Source organism: Ovis aries, chromosome 4, assembly GCF_016772045.2.
Source record: "Ovis aries strain OAR_USU_Benz2616 breed Rambouillet chromosome 4, ARS-UI_Ramb_v3.0, whole genome shotgun sequence".
Taxonomy (NCBI): Eukaryota; Metazoa; Chordata; class Mammalia; order Artiodactyla; family Bovidae; genus Ovis; species Ovis aries.
The window spans coordinates 17,774,158-17,787,285 of NC_056057.1; positions in this window are offsets into that span (position 1 = coordinate 17,774,158).

A 13,128-nucleotide genomic window follows, 5' to 3' on the forward strand; every position below is an offset into this window, starting at 1 on the left:
CTTAGTCACTCAGTTGTGTTCAACACTTGCAACCCCATGGACTGTAACCCACCAGACCCCTCTGTCAGTGGAGATTCTCCAGACAAGAATACTGGAGTAGATTGCCATTTCCTTCTCCGATTTTCCATCATAGGTTATTACTAGATATTGACTATAGTTTCCTGTTCTATTCAGTAAACCTTTGTTTCTTGTTGCATATCTATTTTTTAATTGGGAATCTAGCATTTCATTCATATTAAGTCAAACAATTGGAATCAAAATGTCTTAATTTTTTTGGTTAAGTAAAAATTCATAAAATTTCAAATATATATTATACATATATATATATATATATATATATATACACACACACAAACATGAAAGCTTTTCTACTACACTTGATAAAGACTTGAGAAAGAATCTCAAAAAAATAAAAAGGAAGAGAAAGAAACTGGAGAAAATAAACTAAATGAAAAGGGAGCACTGAATATGAAATAGAAAAAGTGAAACAAACTAGATAAAAATAAAAGATCATCATATAGTACCATTGTTTCTAAACATGGCTGCTCATCAGAAATACAGCTGGAGCTCTGGAGAAAGACGCAACACCTGAGCATTTGTATTTTTCAAAAAATTTTAAGATAATTCTGATGTACCTCTGGATTTTAAAGAGTGATTGCAAGTTTTTCTATTAGATCCTAGTTTTGGTGATATTATTTTTGTATTGACCAATCATGATATGATGGTATTGAGTAACATAATCACAATAGTAAAAGATGTTTATCAGTTTTCACAATCAATAGCCAGAAAAAAAGAAAAGATCATTAAAACTGCAAGCCAAAATAATTAATACAATTTAAGGGAGTCAATCAGAGTATTGTGGCAAGTGGAAGTGCATATATACATGTTTTAATCCACCTAGCCAGTCTATGTCTTTTGGTTGGTGCATTTAATCCATTTACATTTAAGGTAATTATCAATATGCATGATCCTATTACTGTTTTCTTAATTATTTGGATTTATTTTCTGTAGGTCTTTTTTTTTTTTTTTTTTCCCTCTTGTGTTTCCTGCATAGATAAGTTCCTTTAGCATTTCCTGTAAAGCTGGTTTCAGGCATGCTGAATTCTCTTAACTTTGGCTTCTCTGAAAATCTTTCAATTCCTCCATCAAATTTGAAGGAGAGTCTTGCTGGGTAGAACATTCTTGGTTGTAGTTTCTTCCCTTTCATCACTTTAAATATATCATGCCATCCCCTTCTGGCTTGTAGAGTTTCTGTTGAGAAATTAGCTGATAGCCTTGTACGTTATTTGTAGTTTTTCCCTTGCTGCTTTTAATATTTTATCTCTGTCTTTACTTTTTGTCAATTTGATTACTATGAGTGTGTTCTAGTTGTGTTCCTCCTTGGCTTTATCCTGCCTGGGATTCTCAGTGTTTCCTGGACTTGGATGACTATTTCCTTTCCCATATTAAGGAAGTTTGCAGCTAGTGTCTCTTCAAATATTTTCTCAGGTCCTTTCTCTCTCTTTTCTCTTTCTGGGACCTCTACAACGCAAATGTTGATGCATTTAATGTCCCAGAGGTCTCTTAGGCTGTTTTCATTTCTTTCCATTCTTCTTTCTTTACTCTGTTCTGCACCAGTGATTTCCACCATTTTGTCCTCCAGGTCATTTACCCATGCTTCTGCCTCAGTTATTCTGCTATTGATTCCTTCTAGTGTATTATTCAAGGAGAAGGCAATGGCAACCCACTCCAGTACTCTTGCCTGGAGAATCCCAGGGACGGTGGAGCCCGGTGGGCTGCCATCTACGGGGTCGCGAAGAGTCGGACATGACTAAAGTGACTTAGCAGCAGCAGCAGCAACAGTGCATTATTCATCCCTGTTTATTTGTTCTTTAGTTCTTCTAGGTCTTTGATAAATACTTCTTTTCAATCTTTGCCCCCATTCTTCTTCTGAGATCCTGAACAATCTTCATTTCTTCATTATCACTATTCTGAATTGTTTTTCTGGGAGGTTGTCTGTCTCCACTTCATTTAATTGTTTTTCTGGGGTTTTATCTTGTCCCTTCATCTGGAACATAACTTCTGCTTTTTCATCCTGATGAACTTTCTGTAATGTTTTTTGTTTTAGCCCTTGTGAGATTGCGTCTTCTTGCTTCTTCTGTCTGCCCTCTGATGGATGGGGCTAAAAGGTTTTTTCTTGATGGGAAGGGCTGGCAATTGGAAAAACTGGGGCTTTCTCTGGTGGGCAGGGCATTGCTCAGTTGCTCAGTAAAGCTTTAATCCAATTATCTGCTGATGAGTGGGGTTGCACTCCCTCCCTGGTAGTTGTTTGGCCTGAGGCGACCCAGCCCTTGGATATACAAGCTGTATGGTAGGGTTAAGGGGGTTTATGCCAAGGGGGACCTTCCAATGGGCCCATCCCTGCGGTAAGCCCCTGCTGATCCATGCCTCCACAATAGACCTTCCAATGCTTCGCAGGTTGTTTCGGTTCAGTCTCCTGTGGGGTCACGGTTCCTCTCTTCTGGGTCTTGGTGTGTGCAAAGTTCTGTTTGTGCCCTCCAAGACAAGAGTCTCTGTTTCCCCCAGTCCTCTGCAAGTCCTATGATCAAATCCCATTGGCCTTCATGGCCAGATTCCCTGGGGATTTCCAGTCTCTTTTTCTGGTCCCCAGGCTAGGAAAGGGGGTTCTGAACCTTCACAACAGTGTGAGAATGTCCTTGGTATTATTATTCTCCAGTTTGTGAGTCACCCACCTGGTGGGTATGGAATTTGATTTTATCATGACTGTGCCCCTCCTAACGTATTGTTTCAGCTTCTTCTTTGTCTTTGGACATGGGGTATCTTTTTTGGTGGGTTCCAGCATCCTCTTGTCAATGGTTGTTCAAGACCTGGTTACAATCTTGGTGCTCTCACAGGAGGAGATGAGCACACGTCCTACTCCACCATCTTGACTTGGACGCCACTATATTGAAATCAGGAAGAACAAATAAAAATGCATATGGATGGACTTTGTAAACTACAAAAGTAATTATATTGGTCAACAATTTTTATCCTTCCTCTGTTGAGTGGATATAAGAAAACATTTTCATGCTTCTTTAAAAGATTTGGAAGATCATAGAATATTTTTAAATGAATAAAGTGAGGAAGAAAAGCACCTAAAACTTCTCAGCTATTATAAAAACTAATTTCTTAAGGCTGAGAGGAAAAATAAGAAGTAATTAAGATATTATGGTGTTTTGCCAGGCTTTACAAAAATTATTTTAAAACAATTTATCTTAGCAAATGGTGCTGCTAAGTAAGTTTAAAATTCTATTATGACACAAAACTCAGTTTGAACAAGTTATGAAAATTTGAAGTTATCAACAATTTACTTTTGTGTTAGTATAATTAAAGAGAAATCTCCTTGTACTTTCTAAATAGGAATTTAAAAAAATATGAAGTTTCTTATGTTCCAGTTATCTATTGCTTGGTAACAAATTATCTTGATGGTGGCAAGAAAAACAATTTTTTTATATGCAGGGATTCTGTGGGACAGGAATTCAGACAAGAAAAATCACTGCAGATGGTGATTGCAGCCATGAAATTAAAAGATACTTACTCCTTGGAAGAAAAGTTATGACCAACCTAGATCGCATATTCAAAAGAAGAGACATTACTTTGCCAACAAAGGTCCACCTAGTCAAGGCTATGATTTTTCCTGCGGTCATGTATGGATGTGAGAGTTGGACTGTGAAGAAGGCTGAGTGCTGAAGAATGGATGCTTTAGAACTGTGGTGTTGGAGAAGACTCTTGAGAGTCCCTTGGACTGCAAGGAGATCCAACCAGTCCATTCTGAAGGAGATCAGTCCTGGGATTTCTTTGGAAGGAATGATGTTAAAGTTGAAACTCCAGTACTTCGGCCACCTCATGCAAAGAGTTGGCTCACTGGAAAAGACTCTGATGCTGGGAGGGATTGGGGGCAGGAGGAGAAGGGGACGACAGAAGATGAGATGGCTGGATGGCATCACTGACTCGATGGACATGAGTCTGAGTGAACTCCGGGAGTTGGTGATGGACAGGGAGGCCTGGTGTGCTGTGATTCATGGGGTCACAAAGAGTCAGACACGACTGAGCAACTGAACTGAACTGAACTGAACTGAACTGATAGTAATGATTTCATGATGGTATCATGTCTCTATTCCATAATATTTGGAGCCTCAGCTGGGGACAACAGAATACAGCTGCTTTGAACAACTGGGAACTGCAAACATGTAGAGGCTTGGCACAAAGCCTGAGATGTTGCAAAGACTGAGCTCATCTGAGAGTATAACACATTGCCTCTCCATGTAGCTTTGCCTTCTTTCTAGTATCATGCCCACAAAGTAGTTGAGGTTCTTATTTAATGGGTTAGTGCTCCAATTGGTGAGCAAGGCAGATGGTGCAGCACTTTTTATGATCTGTTCTCAGAATTCATGAATCACCATTTCAGTCACACCTATAGGTCAAAAAAGTCACAAGCCTACTCAAGTTGAGGGAGAAGAGACTTAGAACACAAATCTTTTCTTTTCTTTTAATTTGGTTTCATCGGGTCTTAGTTGCAGCATGTGGGATCTAGTTCCTCAACAAGACTCCTTTGCTTTGGGAGCATGGTGTCTTAGCCACGGGACCACCAGGGAAGTCCTAGAACACAAATCTTAATGGGTCTAAGAATCGGTTTTCATTTTTAAATTTAGTTCTGTGATATATCCCAAATCAGGTTTTGCATATGGGCTAAGATATTGATTGAGGTTCATTTTACCTTTTTAGATTGTTGGTGTTCAGTCTGTAAGTTGTGTCTGGTTCTTTGTGATACAATGGACTGCAGCACACCAGGCTTCTCTGTCCTTCACCATCTCCCAGAGTTTACTCAAACTCATGTCCATTGAGTCAGTGATGCCAGCCAGCCATCTCATCCTCTGTTGTCCCCTTCTCCTGCCTTCAATCTTTCCCATCATCAGAGTCTTTCTCAATGAGTCAGCTGTTTGTATTCTGTGGCCAAAGTATTGGAGCTTCAGCTTTAGCATCAGTCCTTCCAATGAATATTCAGGGTTGATTTCCTTTAGGATTGACAGGTTTGATTTCCTTGCTGTCCAAAGCACTCTCAAGAGTCTTCTCCGGCAGCACAGTTTGAAAGCATAAATTATTTAGTGCTTAGCCTTGTTTATGGTCCAGCTCTCACATCTATTCATGTCTTCTGGAAAAACCATGTGCTTAGTTGCTCAGTTGTGTCCAACTTTTTGTGACCACATGGACTGCAGCCGCCCAGGCTCCTCTGTCCTCTTCCTTCTTTTTAATAAACTGTTTAGGTTTGTCATAGCTTTTCTTCTAAAGAGCAAGTGGCTTTTAATTTCAGGGCTTTTTTTGGGGGGCATCCAAATTTTCCAACTCCATTTGTTGAGTAGATTATCATTTCCCACAATACTAAATACTAATACACAATACTAAATATATACACATAATTTAAATATACTTCCTGAATATATATTATACATACACAAGTGCACACATACAGTTTTTTGTATGAATTAGAAAAGAAAAAATGGGAATATTAAGATGTTTTCTACCTCATATATCAGAGGAGATAAAGGAAGTATAATGTAAGGGTCAGGATGTGATGTAATCTCAGAATGTCACATATTTTTTTCATATGGGCCTATATACTCCTTGGTCTAAAAGACTGAGTACATGTGTAAAGCTCTGCCTGCAGTTAGAAAAGTGTGAGATAGACTTAACCATCTACTTGTTCCAGATTTAAAGTGAAACTTCACCTACCAGAATGCCGTCAGAGTAAACTTGTAACTGATTGAAGTTGGAAAGCATTTCCCAGTGGTGTGTACAGATTCAATAGCAAAGACTTAAAACTTCACTGTCTCAAAGAGTTTAAGTATATCCTCTTACCAGTTATTGGCTAACAACTAAGCTATGCTGAGCCATGTGCAACTCCTAAGAAACCGAGCTTGGAAAGAAAAACACCACAGAAAAGGTACCACCTCAAAAATACCACCACAGAAGAGGCAGATATTATTGTATTAACCCTGACAAGTAAATGGACAAATAAAACCAAAAAACTGAAATAGCAACAACAGAGAAATCAGAATCCAAAATTGCCTTAATTTAGCTCTAGTATGTCCAGTTTTCAGTGTGATTATGCTACACGAAAAGAAATTGGAAGCTAAACCATACAATGAAAAAGGCAGGAATAATAATGATAAAAGTAAAACAATATCAATCAGCTCGTTCAGTCGCTCAGTTGAGTCTGACTCTTTGCAACCTCATGGACTGCAGCATTCCAGGCCTCCCTGTCCATCGAGAACTCTCAGTGTTTACTCAAACTCATGTCCATTGAGTTGGTGATACCATCCAGCCATCTCATCCTCTGTCTTCCCACCTTCAATCTTTCCGAGCATCAGGGTCTTTTCAAATGAGTCAGTTCTTCCCATTAGGTGGCCAAAGTATTGGAGTTTCAGATTCAGCATCAGTCCTTCCAATGAATATTCAGGACTGATCTCCTTTAGGGTGGACTGGTTGGATCTCCTTGCAGTCCAAGGGACCCTCAAGAGTCTTCTCCAACACTATAGTTCAAAAGAATCAGTTCTTCAGCACTTAGCTTTCTTTAAAGTCTATCTCTCACATCTATACATGACTACTGGAAAAACCATAGCTTTGACTAGACAGACCATTGTTGGCAAAAGAATGTCTCTGCTTTTTAATATGCCATCTAGGTTGGTCATAAATTTTCTTCCAAGGAGCAGGCTGCAGTCTCCATTTGTGGTGATTTTGGAGCCCCCCAAAATAAACTCAGTCACTATTTCCACTGTTTCACCACCTATTTGCCATGAAATGATGGGGCCAGATTGCATGATCTTAGTTTTCTGAATGTTGAGATTTAAGCCAGATTTTTCACTCTCCTCTTTCACTTTCCTCAAGAGGCTCTTTAGTTCTTCTTCATTTTCTGCCATAAGGGTGGTGTCATCTGCATATCTGAGGTTACTGATATTTCTCTTGGCAATCTTGATTCCAGTTTGTGCTTCTTTCAGCCCAGCGTTTCTCATGATGTACTCTGCATAGAAGTTAAATAAGCAGGGTGACAATATGCAGCCTTGACGTACTCCTTTCCCTATTTGGAACCAGTCTGTTGTTCCATGTCCAGTTCTAACTTTTGCTTCCTGTCCTGCGTACAGATATCTCAAGAGTCAGGTCAGGTGGTCTGGTATTCCCATCTCTTTCAGAATTTTCCACAGTTTGTTGTGATCCACACAGTCAAAGGCTTTGGCATAGTCACTAAAGCAGAAATAGATGTTTTTCTGAGATGTTGTAAATTTGATCTCTGGTTCCTCTGCCTTTTCGAAAACCAGCTTGAACATCTGGATGTTCATGGTTCACATACTGTTAAAGCCTGGCTTGGAGAATTTTGAGCATTACTTTGCTAGCATGTGAGATGAGTGCAACTGTACGGTAGTTTGAGCATTTTTTGGCATTTCCTTTCTTTGGGACTGGAATGAAAACGGACCTTTTCTAGTCCTGTGGCCACTGCTGAGTTTTCTAAATTGGCATATTGAGTGCAGCACTTTCATAGCATCACCTTTTAGGATTTGAAATAGCTCCACTGGAATTCCATCACCTCCACTAGCTTTGCTGTAGTTGGGGTACCTTTATCAAATCTTAGAAATTAACACTGGTAAAACAGTTTCAATTAGATTGCAGTTTAGCAGTTTTTTTGTGCCATATCCTATTCATTTAAAGGATATAATTCTGAACACTCATTACATTTAAGCATCATGACTCCCTAGTTCCTTCTACTCTGGTACATAGTTTCAATGTTTTGTTGACAATTTCAAACTGTACTGGTTAGGTGGTTTCAGAATGCATCCCAAATTTGGGTTTGTTAGATGTTTGCTAGTAATTAGATTTGAGTTATGAGTTTTGCCAAAGGATATCATAGAGATGAATTATCTCTCTCATTATATCAGGAGATTCATGATATGCCTCACTACTGGTGATACTAACCTTGATCTTTTGCTTAAGGTCATATTTTTCAGACTTTCCTTTTTTACCATAAAATCATTAATTTTCACCTTTTGGGGACTCTTAAATATTACTAAGTGAATATTTTTAATAGTTGCAGATATTTTCTATTTTTCATAAATTAGTTTTGCTAAGTTGTATTTATCAAAGGGTATGTCCATTTTTATGTTGTCAAATTTTTTGGCACAAATTTGTTTTAAATAATCCCTTATTTCCCTTTTAGTGTCTGTAGGATCTGTAATAATTTCTGTACCAATTTCTTTCCTCATGTTAATAGTTTTTCTTCTCTTTTTCCTTTTATTAGTTTTGTGAGTGGTTTATCGATTTTTTTAAAAACAACTTTTGGCTTTCTAATTTTCTCCATTATGTGTTTCTATTTCATTCATTTTTTCATTACCTTATTAAATATTTTTATTTTGATTTCTGGTCTCTTAAATGTTTTTCTATTTATTCTGATTTAGTTTGATCTGGTTCTTCTAGTGTCTTAAGATGAAAATGTAGATAATTTCATAAATTTCTCTCAATGCACTGCACTAGTTCCATCCCACAAAATTTGTGTTTTTATAATATTATCATTTGGTTTGAAAAATTTATCTTGAGATTTTTTTTTCTTTGACTCATGGGTTATTTAGAATGATTTTTACAAGTATCTAAACTTTTAGAGATTTTATATGTATCTAATATTTCTGATTTCCACATTAATTTCTTTGCATCAGGGAATATTTTAAGGTATATATTTTGTAAGGTAACAACTGTTTTGCTGTACAGTCTTAAGGGATTTGATTTAGGTAATACCTGAATGGTCTAGTGGTTTCCCCTACTTTCTTCAATTTCAGTCTGAATTTGGAAATAAGGAGTTCATGATCTGAGCCACAGTCAGATCCTAGTCTTATTTTTGCTGACTGTATAGAGCTTCTTCATCTTTGGCTGCAAAAAATATAATCAATCTGATTTTGGTGTAGACCATCTGGTGATGTCCATGTGTAGAGTCTTCTCTTGTGTTGTTGGAAGAGGGTATTTGCTATGACCAGTGTGTTCTCTTGGCAAAACTCTATTAGCCTTTGCCCTGCTTCATTCTGTACTCCAAGGCCAAATTTGCCTGTTACTCTAGGTAGCTCTTAACTTCCTACTTTTGCATTCCAGTCTCCTATAATGAAAAGAACATCTTTTTTTGGGTGTTAGTTCTAAAAGGTCTTGTAAGTCTTCATAGAACAGTTCAGCTTCAGCTTCTTCAGTGTTACTGGCTGGGGCATAGGCTTGGATTACCGTGATATTGAAGCAACGGGTAGAACTGGACATGGAACAACAGACTGGTTCCAAATAGGAAAAGGAGTACGTCAAGGCTGTATATTGTCACCCTGCTTATTTAACTTATATGCAAAGTACATCATGAGAAACACTGGACTGGAAGAAACACAAGCTGGAATCAACATTGCCGGGAGAAATATCAATCACCTCAGATATGCAGATGACACCACCCTTATGGCAGAAAGGGAAGAAGAACTAAAATGCCTCTTGATGAAAGTGAAAGAGGAGGGTGAAAAAGTTGGCTTAAAGCTCAACATTCAGAAAACGAAGATCATGGCATCTGGTCCCATCACTTCATGGGAAATAGATGGGAAACAGTGAAAACAGTGTCTGACTTTATATTTCTGGGCTCCAAAATCACTGCAGATGGTGACTGCAGCCATGATTTTAAAAGATGCTTACTCCTTGGAAGGAAAGTTATGACCAACCTAGATAGCATATTCAAAAGCAGAGACATTTCTTTGGCGACTAAGGTCCATCTAGTCAAGGCTATGGTTTTTCCAGTGGTCATGTGTGGATGTGAGAGTTGGACTATAAAGAAATTGAGCACCAAAGAATTGATGCTTTTGAACTGTGGTGTTGGAGAAGACTTTTGAGAGTCCCTTGGACTGCAAGTAGATCCAACCAATCCATCCTAAAACAGATCAGTCCTGGGTGTTCATTGGTAGGACTGACGCTGAAGCTGAAACTCCAATACTTTGGGCACCTCATGTGAAGTTTTGACTCATTGGAAAAAACCCTGACGCTCGCAGGGATGGGGGGCAGGAGGAGAAGGGGGCGACAGAGGATGAGATGGCTGGATGGCATCATGGACTCCATGAACATGAATGTCGGTAATCTCTGGGAGCTGCTGATGGACAGGGAGGCCCGGCGTGCTGTGAATCATTGGGTTGCAGAGTCAGACATGACTGAGCGACTGAACTGAACTGAACTGTTTGACATGTTTTGAGACTTATTTTGTGGGTCACCATGTCGTTTATCTTCACAAGTGGTGTATGTGTGCTGAAAAAATAGTTTGTGGCAGTTTTTTTTCCCCCCCTTTATTTTTAGTTGAAGGATAATTGCTTTACCATATTGGTTTCATTTCTGCTATGCATCAACATGAATTAGCCATAGGTATACATATGTCCCTTCCTTCTTCAACCTCCCTGCCATCTCCCACCCTTTCCCACCCCTCTAGGGTGTTACAGAGGCTTGGTTTGAATTCTCTGAGTCATAGGGCAAATTTCCGTTGGCCATCTATTTTGCATATGGTAGTGTATAAACGTCCATGCTACTTTCTCCATTTGTGTTGCCCTCTCCTTCCTCATCCCCCCCCCCCACCATGTCCTTAAGTCTGTTCTCTATGTCTGCAAATAGGTTCATCACTACCATCTTTCTAGGTTTCATATATATGCATTAGTATATGATATTTGTTTTTCTCTTTCTGACTTACTTCACTCTGTATTATAGGCTCTGGATTTATCCACCTCTTTAAAACTGACTCAAAGAGCTATCCTCTACAGATAGCTTTTTTTTTAAACTGTAAACACCATTTGTGCCTTATTAATCACAGTTTTTCAGATCTAAAACATTACTTGTTACATACTAACTTGTCATTTATTTGCAATCTCAGTTCAGTTCAGTTCAGTCACTCAATTGTGTCCAACTCTTTGTGACCCCATGAATTGCAGCACACCAGGCCTCCCTGTCTATCACCAACTCCTAGAGTTTACCCAAACTCATGTGAATAGGGTCTGTGATGCCATCCAGCCATCTCATCCTCTGTTGTCCCCTTCTCCTCCTGCCCTCAATCCCTCCTACCATCAGAGTCTTTTCTAATGAATCAGTTCTTCCCATCAGGTGGCCAAAGTATTGGAGTTTCAACCTCAGCATCAGTCCTTCCAATGAACACTCAGGACTGGTCTTCTTCAGAATGGACTGGTTGGATCTCCTTGTAGTCCAAAGGACTCTCAAGAGTCTTCTCCAACACCACAGTTCAAAAGCATCAATTCTTTGGGGCTCAGCTTTCTTCACAGTCCAACTCTCACATCCATACATGACCACTGGAAAAACCATAGACTTGACTAGATGGACCTTTGTTGGCAAAGTAATATTTCTGCTTTTTAATATGCTATCTAGGTTGGTCATAACAATCTCAGACCACTTATATTCAGCTGCACCTGTGAGGTTGTTTAGCACATGGTAGATGTGTGAGTTTTCATTGATCAACATACACAAACAAGCACATGTACATTTATAACCAGTTCCCCTTGTTGCCATTAGTTGATAGGCAAATAACACCTTGGAGTAAAGTGATGACAGTTGATGTGACAGAAAGCACTTTGGATGACAGGGAAAATTTAAAGGTATTTTCGTCTGGTGGATTGAAGATTAGTCAATTGGACTACTTAATTTCTCAAAGATATTAAAAAACAAAGAAAATCCTTGATCTAGTGTAGAGTAGGAGAAATTCAAAGATGTTTTGAAGAGTGTTTCAGCTATTTATTTGCTTTACTTGTGTTATTCTTTTAATAGATTCACAACACATTTGAATCACAGATTTGACTGAGTTACCCTAAAATCTGCTGCTGCTGAACAACTATTTTTGGGAAAATGTTGGATCCCACCAAAAAAAGATGCACCACATCCAAGGGCAATGGGGAAGACCCAGCAGAATGGTAGGAGGGGTGAAATCATGTTTTGAATCAAACCCCATACCCTCCAGAGATGCTCTGAGGGCTCAAACAAAACCTTGTGTGTACCAGGAGGCCCCATAGAGACTGAGCCAGACTTGCCTTTGAGTGTCTCCTGCAGAGGTACGGGTCATCAATGGCCTGCCACAGCTGGAGGGGCTCTGGGTTCTGCAGCCCTGGGTATGGCATAAGCCCTCTTGGAGAGGTCACCAGTAACTCCACCATAGAGACACCAGAACTTACACAGGGCTGGGGAAACAGACTCATGGAGGGCACAAACAAAACCTTGTGCCCAACAGGACCCAGGAGAAAGGAACAGTGACCCCACAAGGGACTGACCCAGACTTGCCCATGAGTGTCCAGGAGTTTCTGGTGGAGGTGTGGGTCAGTGGTGGCCAGCTGCAGGGTCTGGGACACTGACCTAAATCAGATCCTTTATAATTATCTAGTGGAAGTAACAAATGTTCAAGAGATAAGATCTGATAGACAGAGTGCTTGAAGAACTATGAATGTTTATGACGTTGTACAGAAGGCAGTGATCAAGACAATCCCCAAGAAAAAGAAATGCAAAGAGGCAAAATGGTTGTCTGATGTGGCCTTACAAATAGCTGAGAAAGAAAGAGAAGCTAAAAGCAAAGGAGAAAAAGAAAGATATACCCATTTGAATGCAGAGTTCTAAAGAATAGCAGGGAGAGATAAGAAGCATTCCTTAGTGACCAGTGCAAAGAAATAGAGGACAACAATAGAATGGGAGAGACTAGAGATCTCTTAAAGAAAATAAGATATACTAAGGGAACTTTTCATGCAAAGATGGGCACAATAAAGGACAGAAATGGTATGGACCTAACAGAAGCAGAAGGTATTAAGAAGATGTGGCAAGAATACATAGAAAAACTATACAAAAAGATCTTCATGATCCAAATAACCATGATTGTGTAATCACTCAAGTAGAGCCTACATCCTGGAATGTGAAGCCAAGTGGGCCTTAGGAAGCATCACTATGAACAAAGCTAATGGAGATGAAGGAATTCCATTGTGCTATTTCCAATCCAAAAAGATGATGCTGTGAAAGTGCTGCACACATTATACCAGCAAATCTGGAAAACTCAGCAGTGCACAGGAC